The sequence below is a fragment of the Lactuca serriola genome, chromosome 5 (assembly GCF_051521515.1).
Source record: "Lactuca serriola cultivar US96UC23 chromosome 5, Lser_US96UC23_V15, whole genome shotgun sequence".
NCBI classification, from domain to species: Eukaryota; Viridiplantae; Streptophyta; class Magnoliopsida; order Asterales; family Asteraceae; genus Lactuca; species Lactuca serriola.
The window spans coordinates 254,823,221-254,835,006 of record NC_136412.1 but is presented as its reverse complement, the minus strand read 5'-3'; positions in this window follow the sequence as shown (position 1 = coordinate 254,835,006).

The following is an 11,786-nucleotide window of genomic DNA, read 5'->3' as shown; positions in this document are numbered from 1 at the left end:
TGTGTAATTAGATGCATATAATCAAATTTGATTAAATACACGCGAACAACTATTTAATAGAAAGTACGAAAATAAAGTTTGCCCACATAAGTCATATTTTATATAGAACCAACTAATGAATCAAAAATGAGAAATGAATATTATCAACATAAATCATATATGATTGGATACATAACCACATGTAATTATATGTATTTAATCGCATATAATTTAAATGAACAATATTAATTTTCATGTTTTCGATTATTAATTGGTATAATGTATTTAATATATTTCATTATATGTATTTAATCACATATGATTTATGTGGACAAAATTTGTTTCATAGTCTTTATTCAATAGGTGTTCTCTTATATTTAATCATACGTGATTATTTATATTTAATCTCATATGGTTTATGTGGAAAATATTTATTTTCATTTTCTTGATTTACTAGTTTTTTTCATGTATATAATCACATTTGATTATATATTTATAGTCACATATAGTTTATATGGGCTTATTCGTTTTTGCGTTTTCGTTTCAATAGTGAATTTCATGTAATTAATCATATATGATTATATGTATTAATCACATGTGATTAAACCTTATTATCACAATAGGCAAAACCTTTACACAAACTTAATTAAACAGATTGAGTTCAACCAATAATAAAAAGATATCTAATTGATATATATAGAAAGTGGTCTAAAATATGGTTGATTATTGCTACTCATTGACCCGACAACTTGAACAATATCATGAATTTTATATTTATTCTCATGTATTTATCCCCATGAAATTAAATTCACCTTGAAAAAAGAATAATATATTTCCAATATAACATCCAATAGTCAAAGAACAATTTTACCATTAATTATGTCAAAAGTACCAAACTTGCTATTTCATTTAGTTTGAAAATTCAAAATAAACTTTAATTCAAACCCAACCACCATTCCTTTACCATTAAAATGAATTAAAAAGCTGTAATATCCCGACTCCCATGTATGAAATTTTAAGGATTTTGTACATTACATAAGACTTACTCGACAAGTTGGAAGCCCCAACTCGTCGTGTAGAAACTAATCAGACCGCATGGTTTATGAAACCTACTCGACAAGTTGGAGGATCCCAAATCGACGAGTTGAGGTTGTGCATGAAAACCCTAATTTTTAGGGTTTGCACCCTATTTAAAGGACCTTAAGTCCCCTCACCAGCCTCCCTTACCACCTTATCGCCCAGAGAAACCCTATTTTGTGCATCATATCTCATTGTGTGTGTGTGTGTGTGAAAGCTTGAAAGGTGACTTTTGGTGCTCTTTTAGAAGAAAACCCAAAGATTGAAGAGATTGGAGTGAGGAGGAGGCTATAGATTCGGCATCTACTCTGTTTTAACAATAATCTTCAGGTTTAAAGTTGGTACCTTGACCTCTTATTGCTTAAATCACCTCTTATGAAAGTATATGGTCATTTTTGGTGCAAAATGGAGTCATTCTTGGATTTGATCTTGTCAAGAGGATGTGGTTTCAGATCTGGACACCTCTAGGCCTCGATGAACATAAAGTTTCCCACTTTATCTGGTCTTGGCCTTCGTCCATGACCTAAACCTCTTATTAAGCTTAGATTTAGTGCTATAATCACATTGATGCCTTGCAGGCACGTAAAGCTAGCAACTTTACGTGGTATCTCAGTCCTAAGAGACTAGATATGTAGTTTGGCGCTTTGGATTCGACTGGAAAGGACTGAATATAAAAAGGTTGAAGGAACTCGATAAGTTGCTTAGCTAACTCGACGAGTTGAGTTGGGTTTTCCCGCTTTCTGGATTCTGAATAAACTCGGCGAGTTGATGAGATAACTCGACGAGTTAGTTAGGGTTTCCCCGGTTTTCTAAGTTCTGAAGGAACTTGACAAGTTACTAGCTGCACTCGACGAGTTGGGTCTACATGGATTGTTGACCTTGACTGTTGACTTTGACTTTGATCGGGGTTGACCAAGTTTGACTTCTAAGGGTATTTTGGTAATTTAGGACTTGATGGAATTGGTTCTATCGTGGTTGTATGTGTTTGAGATTTGGAGCTGTGTTTCGGGAGCTTGATCTTTTCGGTTCAGTTCGACATTATAAGGTGAGTTTTCCTTACTATACTTAGGGGTCGAAGGCACCAAGGTCAGGCCCATTGGATTGATATCCTGGTAGTTGTTATTATGTTGAGTATGAGTTACTTATGCATGCTAGTTTGATATGCTAGCCTGGTAGGTCTATAAGACTACCTGTGATACTGTCTGATTATTTGTATGTGTTTTAGCTATTACATATCGACATGTTGTGTGGGTAGGGTTGAGGTTGTACTGCTCTGTGCGGTAACCAACAAACCCTGGAGTATGCCAGATATGAGTTGAGGGCTAGGAAGGGCATGCCAGACTCATACTGAGGACTCCTAAGCATTTGAAATGCGAGCTGTGGGCCAGGGGAGCATGCCAGACTCGCACTGAGGGCTGATCATTTGTATTCCAGTCTTAGGACTGAAGGGGCAAGCCATTCATAAGTTGTGGGAGTTAAGAGCAAGCCAGACTTATGTTGTTGGCTCAGGAGCAAGCCAAATGTGAGATGTAGGCCTGTAAGGCAAGCCGGACTCATACTGTGGGCTCGGGGGTAATCCAGTCTGGAAAGTTTGGACCCACTGCATGCTGTTATTATGTCAGCTATTTGTTATGTATCGGTATTTTGGGGGAACTCACTAAGCTTCGGGCTTACAGTTTTGGATTTTGTTTTAGGTACTTCGGATGATCGCGGAAAGGCGAAGGCTGGATCATGCACCTCCTCACATTTTATGATTTTGATTTCTGGGATACTCTGATACGAAACTATTTTGAAAACATTTCTTAATAAGTAATGGTTTTTTGGATGCTTGAAAAAGTTTTAAATTTTTATGAATTTCATGGATGTTACAAGTTGGTATCAGAACCTTGGTTTGAGTGAATTGGAGGAACACTCGTGTGAATCCAAGCTCGAACTAAGGAAAAGATTTTCAAAATGGTTTTCAAACTACTAAAGGATGATGCGATGTATACGATCAGCCGGAGCCAGTAAGTAGACCCCAAGATACCATATGGTTATTTCATATAGTGATATGTTAGAAGAGCATGCTAATGATAGGCTATGGATCTTCATAAATTGCATGATAGAATTGTCTGATTATATGATGTCGGATAGCCTATGTTTTCCTTATATGAAATTGACATCATTATTGTAGTTGCTTAGTGTATGCATCATGGTTATAAAAAGAAAAATCCAAAAATTCTTTTTTTAATTATTATTTTCGTTATTTAATTTATCAAAAAAATTAATATTTTAAAAATAAAAAATCACCGTATTTTCGAAATATAAGTGAAATATTTTAATAGAATTATACCTTGTAAATAATCAAATCAAATTTTTAGAATGTTATAATATTCTACTAAAATTGATAGTTATTTTCAAATATTCAAATATTCTACTTGAATTGTTAGATTTGTTAGAATATTCTAATAATCTATTAAATTTTTTTGAATATTTATTGTTTAATATTCTAATATAATATTCTAACATTCTAAAAATTCTATTTGAATACTTATAGTATAATATTCTATTAGAATATTCCACGTATATTTTGAAAAAAATGGTAATTTTTTCTTTAATTTTCTTTAAATTTAAGATTTTTATTTTAGATAAAATAAATGATGGAAATAATATTTTTAAAAAATATATTTCGAAAATTTTTATATAGTTTGCATTTTAAAATTATTTTTTTTATCTACAAAATAAATGGCTAAGATTGCGTTCCCATATCTCACAAAATATGATGGTCTCACATGAACCTATATATATATATATATATATATATATATATATATATATATATATATATATATATATATATATATATATATATATATATATAGAGAGAGAGAGAGAGAGAGAGAGAGAGAGAGGGAGAGAGAGAGAGAGAGATATGTTCAATTAAGAAAATAAAAAAAATTAAAAATGAGTGGCCCAGATTCATTCTCTCGTTCTAAACTTTTTTTTTGAATTGAACTCTACTCTCTCTCTCTGTCTGTCTGTCTGTCTGTCTGTCTGTCTGTCTGTCTGTCTGTCTGTCTGTCTGTCTGTCTATCTATCTATCTATCTATCTATATATATATATATATATATATATATATATATATATATATATATATATATATATACACTAACCGTCCGCTAAACGACAGATGCGAATAATTTCTTTTAGAAGTTAGTTTTTGAGTTCACTGGAATATTCATGGGATTAAAGATGCTATTAAAGTCGATAGGTTTTATTTCTTACGGTATAATAACTATTATACATTAGTTTTATGGATGTAATCGGTTAAAAATACACAATTACATATTTTTAGATATGATAAATAAGAAAGAGTTTATTATTAACAAATGAATTAAAGAGGTTATAAAAGTTGTTTTTTTTAACAAAACATGTAATTTCAATTTCCTTTTTTAAAAGTCTATTGGATGAAATAATTAGGTTTAATAAAGAGATAATTAAAGGTTTCATGGTTTCATGTCAATTTAATATTATTTAGTTTGATATTGTCGTAGATAATGTCAATATTATTTAATACACCATTTTCTAATATTATGGTCCTACATGAACTCTCTTGAAATTGGTGTAAAACAAGTATGAATTAAGTAAAACAAATATCATCTCTTATTGCTTGATATAACAATTACCAATTTAGTTAAACAAGTAGCACCTTTAAATTTGGATTCTGTTATTCTGTTCATCTCCAACAATAGTTTATATAACACCCGGTTCCTGGTTATTCTGTTCATCTCCAACAATAGTTTATATAACACCCGGTTCCTGGTATGTATTTAAATTCAAGTAAATTCATGTTTTGCTCTGGGACTCGGCGAGTTGGAGGCCCAACTCGTCGAGTAGACTAGATTTTGACCGGGATGTTTAGTGACCTACTCGACGAGCCAAGAGACCGACTTGACGAATAGAGCTATCTGGATGAAACCCTAATGTTTTGGGTTTGCACCCTATTTAAACAACTTATCTATGTAACGACCGAAAAATACAATCAATTTAAATTTTTCAAAAGCATCTCGATTTCCATTAGATCTTTACAAAAACGTTTTCAATACAAAACATTTAACGTGTTCCCAGAATCACAATACTACAAAATCATGAGGAGCGGTACGATCACGTCTTTGCCTTGCCACAATCTCCTGAAGAACCTGAAAAACATGAAAACACAACTGTAAGCCCGAAAGCTTAGTGAGATATCCCCAAAATACCAACCATAAATACCATGCACGCATAACATGCTACTACAAGAAAAAGTCAAAATAACTACGGAAATTTGCTACGAAAGTAAAATCCGTAGTGATTCTGCTACGGATTATGCTACGGAATGGCTTCTCATAGCTATTTTGCTATGGAACTTGCTACAGAATTACATTATGTACGTAATATTTGAATAACTACGGAATGTTGCTACAAAATTGAAAACCATAGTTATTCTACTATGGAATATACTACGAACTAGTTAGACGTAGGTATATTTGCTACGGAATTAGCTACGGAATTGCATTCTATAGCTAATATTTTAATAACTACAGAATTTTGCTACGCAATTGAAGTCTGTAGTTATCATGCTACGAAATTTGCTACATAATTAAAAGGTGTAGGTATTTTGCTACAACTGTTGCTACAGATTAAAGTTTGTATTTATTTTGCTACAGAAATTGTTACGAAATCAAAATCTGTAGCTATTTTGTTATAAAATTTGCTACCATATCGAAGTTTGTAGCTAGCTTGCTACGACATTTGTAACGAAGTCAAAATCCGTAGCTATGTCGCTACAGAATTTGCTACAAGATCATAGGTCGTAGCTATTATACTATAATATAGAAACCAAAAATATTATACAATAGAAGTTTCCAATATGCAATTTTTAGTGTTTGGAGGTTTCTCAAGTAAAGTTTAAACCCTTAAAACCGAAACTCGAATTGCAATTACTAATTACTTAATTAAAAATTGCAATTTTAAGGTAGGGGCTGGTCACATCCCGTTTGTTTTGTAACATCCTGATTTTCATGGAGTAATTAAATGTAAAGCAGGAGTCTCGGGAAGTAATCCTAGTATTGTTGTATATTTTTAAGTCCAAAATAAATTAATAATTATTGGAATATGAGTTTCAAAGGTTAAAGAATAATATTGGACTTATATTGAAAAGATTTTATGGAGTAGGGGCTAAAGTGTAAGTTCGGGCCTGATTTGAAAAGAGTTATAGAGAGCAGGGTTATAAAGGTAAATTATGAGTTAGTTTTGAAAGAATTTGGGGAATGATGGGTTAATATTGTCAATATGGGATAGATGGTATGGGACTCGGGATATAAAACCCATCATCCCGTGAACCCTAAACCTAACTATGAACAACCGCCAACCTTGCCTTCACCCTCCTACACCTTCACCGCCGCTACCCCCTCCCCTTCTCTGTCGAGGTACCTTCCACCGCTATTGTTGGAGTCGTCAAGCATCACCACCGCAACCCATGTCGGTTTTGTTGTTGTGTTTGGTCGAAGGATATTCCCGAGAGAGAAGTTGTCGATGCCGCGTTCTTCTTCATCTCCTCTCCTTGCTGTCGTTGCTGTCGATTCGAAGCTGCCATCGATCCTACTGCCGCCAATGAAGTCGTGAGCAGCGAAGGTTTCTCTTGGGTCGCCGGAAGCAGGGAGGCGAGACCGGTAACGTTGTTGCTGTCAACAGGGAATCAGCCCCAACTGTGTCATTCCTCTCTATCTCCGTTCTCGTTCCGGTGTAGCGTCGCTGTTACCGTTTCTTGAGCTGATGCCGTCGCCACCCACCTGTGGTGATGATGGGTTATTTTCCAAGCAAGAAGTCGAGGTCTCTGTGAGTATTTTGTGTGTTGATGCTTCAAGCTCGTGGGTATATGTGTGTGTATGTTCAGCCGTGACTCACTAGTTAGTGGGAGTCTCGGATTTACTGCTGCCGGAGAAAAGCCAAGGAAGAACCACCATGGCCGCCGGCCATGGTGGCTGCCGCCTCAAGGACCGCCATGGAGGGTGTGTTTGATGCTGTGTGTGTATTATTTTGTGTGTATGTTAATTTGATGTTATTGTAAATTGTAACAAAAATGTGAATAATGGAAGAAAAGCTTGAAACCACTACCGTGAAATCTACTACCAACTATCTGTTACATAATTAGATCGTAGTAGATTCACTATGGAATATTTGCTACGACATTACCTGTAGTGGATTTGCTATGGAAATTAGCTACGTGGATGGTTTGTAGTTAATTTGTGATAGATTAACTATGGATCAGGTCGGAAATAATTAGTTACGGATGTGCTACAGTAAACAATTGTAGTTAGTTTGTGACAGATTAGCTACAGATCAGGTTGTAGGTAATTTGCTACGGACAACAATTGTAGTTAATTTGCTACGTTACTACTACGGATATAGTTTATAGCTATTTTGCTACGGAATAAGTGTGTTGCAAAATCCGTCGCGAAGGTCCTACGAATTCCGTAACAATAGTTTAGTAACGAAGATTTTTGCAACAAAGGGGTTCCGTAGCAAATTCCGTCTCTAATCACACTTAACTACGAAATATCATGTTTTAGCTACGAAATTTTTCCGTAGTTATTTCGGTTTTTTCTTGTAGTGTGCCATAACATATCCGATCACAGAACAGCCATGCACTTCGGGTCTACTGTGTGACTGGTCCGTCGCACCGGCCTACAGTCCACCTGGTCCACCCTCTGAGTTTATCCACATACATCGAGTCTACAGTGTGATTGGTCCGCCCGCTCTCGGGCCTTCAATCCACCTGGTCCACTCTCTGAGTCTACAGTATGACTGGTCCGCCCGCACCGGGCCTTCAGTCTATCTGGTCCACTCTCCGAGCCTTCGGCACGTCTGGTCTGCCCTTTCGGGGCCTACAGCATATCCGGACCGCTCGCTGGGCCTTCGGAACAACCGGTCCACCCTGGGTATCTTGGCCTACAGCACGCAGCAGGACCCGCCTCAACCCAACTCCAGTCCAAACAACCATGTGCACATATACATACAATCATATACCAATTCACAGTCAACAAGCAGATCAAACAGATCACATAGAAAATCATCATCCTAACCAGGATACCGACCTAAGAGGTCACTAGCATAGCATCTCCCTATCTCTCAGGATACCGATCTCAATCAGGTCTCTATATATACCATCCTAGCTCTCAGGATGCAAACATATCATAGCAACAACATAACACAACTACCCGAATCTCAATCTGATAAGGGCCGGCCTTGGTGCCTTAGACCCTGTTGATATAGTGAGGATAACTCACCTCGAAACTGCCGACTGAACAGATAACCCAAGCTGCTCCGATCACTGATACGATCTCCACCACTGGACAACCACCAATGCACTGAACTCAAAACAATAAACAACAAATTACCAAAATGCCCTTGGAAACCACTGGTCAACCCTTGGTCAAAGACAAGGTCAAAGTCAACCCCTGACTAACTCTACTCGCCGAGTCAACCCGATGACTCGCCGAGTCCCCATACTCAGAACTTCCCTCAATGCGCTACCTAACTCGCCGAGTCACCCCGAGGCTCGTCGAGTTCAACCACTCTGAGTCCACTCGCACACAACTCACCGAGTCATCCCTTGACTCACCGATTCTCGACTCGACCAGAAAATATCGGGACTCTTTGATAAGACTTGCCGAGTCCAAGAATAGACTCGCCGAGTCTAAGGCTATCTTCAACCTACTCGCCGAGTTGTTCATACAACTCGCCGAGTTCCAGGCCATCTTCAAGCAACTCGTCGAGTACACCCATGCGACTCGCCGAGTACCACCGATTTGAATCCATACAGAAGCACTCCAAGCCATGCAATTGATCCAAAACATAGATCTAGCCTCCTACAACCCATCCATCACGTAAAGTGGCAAACTTTACGTGAATCCAAAGAGATCTAGGCCTTTTGCACATTGGGCTAGGGTTTGGGACATGATGGCTCCACTAAACACTCCAACACAGGAACTTTCATGGTCTTTGATCCTTCTCCATTCCATATCTGAGGTAGCAACCTCAGATCTAACCTCTAGACTCCAATTACATCCAAAGACAAGCTCCCCACAAACCCCAAAATGAAGAAACAACATAACAACAGCCCAAGAACGAGATATTACCTCCAAGGAATGCCCCAACTGCAATGAAACTCGAATCCAAGCAAAGCCCCTTTCTCCAAGCCTTCAAACTCCCAAAATTCCTTCAACAAACACCTCCTTCAAGCTCCCAAATGAGATATGATCACTCACACACGAAGGCTAAGGGTTTCTGGACTTAAGGATGAATAAAGAGGCTGAGAGAGGGCTGTTATGTTCTTTATATAGGGCTCAACCCCGAGAATTAGGGTTTTCTCCACTCAGCGCCTACTCGCCGAGTCCATCTTACTGACTCGCCGAGTCGGCTACTTAACACGCGACCCAGTCGCGACTCTACTCGCCGAGTCCACCCATGGACTCGCCGAGTCACTCCTTCCCAATTTACTCTTTTAGCCCTTCTACTCTACTCTTGATATTTCGGGATGTTACAATTCTCCCCCACTTAAATTAGGCTTCGTCCTCGAAGCCTACTACAATTCAATCCCGACGACACTCCCACAACGCGCCACCTGGCCTTAACTGGGCCAAGTCCCTCAAGGCATACCCATCGAAACCCAAACACACTTTCTCTTTCCTTATGGTGTCCTGACCACCGTCTCGAGCCGGGCACTGACTGTACCCTCTGATAATCACACTCAATAACCGCGAATTACCCATGACGCATCACTGCCCCAAATCTCAACAATCACTCGACCCATAAGGGCTTAGAAAGCCATGAACCATCGGATCCCCGATCCGAATCCCACTCTTATCCCTTCCGCGACGACGGAAAGACCCATTCTCAATCTCAGAACAACTCCCACGAGTTCTCCTCTTGCAATCACATACACATGCTGAACTTTCTCCAGCACCTTCAGGTTGGGAAAACCTGATACACTGATGATATCCTCCAACATCCCCCAGGATGAACCACTAATACATATCCAATACCCCGATCAGAATCACACTGAGAGCCCAAGGCTCTCTCCCTGCATCCCTTCCGAGTCTCTTGGCTCTACATCTGCGGAATTCCTCCGCAACCTCAGCAGACATCCCAAACCAGATGAGCTTCTATTCCACTGCCGCAAACACGCTGCTCAAAAACCATACTCGAATTACTCTAATTATAACTCTGCTCTGCCGCTTTCACTTCCGTGAACTTGCACTCCCTCTCGGAGTTACACACCTCTCTCACTTCCTTTTCCAAGGAATCCACTTGGCCATATTGCCACTCCAACAAGTGCCATGGTGCTCGCCCAACGCTACACCACCCTTTTTAGCGTATCCGCTATCCATCCAACACACATACTCTGACTCTCATCGCAAGGACTCTCAAGCCCATGCACTATCTCCACTAATCAAGATCACTACCCGGGGCCAGACCTTCTAATGCAATCACACCGCAATATACACAGTCCATATCTTCAAACTGATCCAACAATACCTGCAGAGTCTTCAGCATGACTGGACCGCCTCACCAGGCCTTCAGCCCATCTGGACCACTCTTTCAGAACCTTCAGCCAATCTGGACCGCTTTCAGTGCCTTCAGTTTGGCTGGACCGTTCTCCGAGCCTTCGGCCTGACTGGTACGCCTACCGGCCTTCAGTCTATCCGGACCGCTCAACTAACATTCAACATTCCGGGCTATCCCCCCGTAAATCCTCCCATGCATACCGTTCTAGCCCTCTAGGGGTTCCGAAATCTAACTCCATCGTACATACTCGATCCCGGCCTGCTCCCAGGCCCTCCACAATCAAATGCCCTAGGTCTGAATCCCGCCCCGCATGCCCGACACTTGCTCCTATCAGCCTATACTCTGGGTTGACAGAACACTTGCTGAATCCCAACAGCTAAGCACTCTCAAATACTCATTGATCTCCCGGAGAATTCTCCAATTCTCCCCCACTGGGGCACTAACTATCAACCACCAGTCGCCACTACCGACCTCCCAGAACAACTCTTTCACAAAGAAAACACTTACACGCGGACTGCTTCTCACAAGCATAAACAACCTCAACGAGATCTCTCATCAGCACCGATCAACCTGCTCGAAGAAACTCAATCTGCATCTAACCACTCCTCAGAAAGCAGATGCTACCTGGCCTGCAACCCAATGCCGGGTTTCCACTAATAACCCTCATGAATGATAACCAACGGAATTCCCAACACAATAACCCATAACCAAAACCACAACCCGCAAAATGACGAATACCACATCGAAAACCAAACAAAGGTACCAGCACAAAACAATACACCACAATAATCACAAGATAACAAGACATCAAGAAAGAAACATACCCGCAGCTATATCCGGCACTGCCCTGACCTCCTCTGCTACAAGCTGAAAAGCACGACCCTGAGCCCTTGGGGGATCTGCTCCACCCTGACCTCCACCTGTGATCCTCAAAGTGGCCGGTGCTGGAGCCTGCACCGGTCCTGCAGCAAGCTGAGGATAGTTGACCCTCAAATGCCCAACCTGATGACAATGATAGCAAATCCTCAAATCCCGAACTGGTGCTGACTGCCGACAATCCCTCGCATAGTGCCCCTTCTTTCCGCACTTGCGGCACGCACCACCGGACCTACAAACTCCGGAGTGACCCCTCCCACACTTG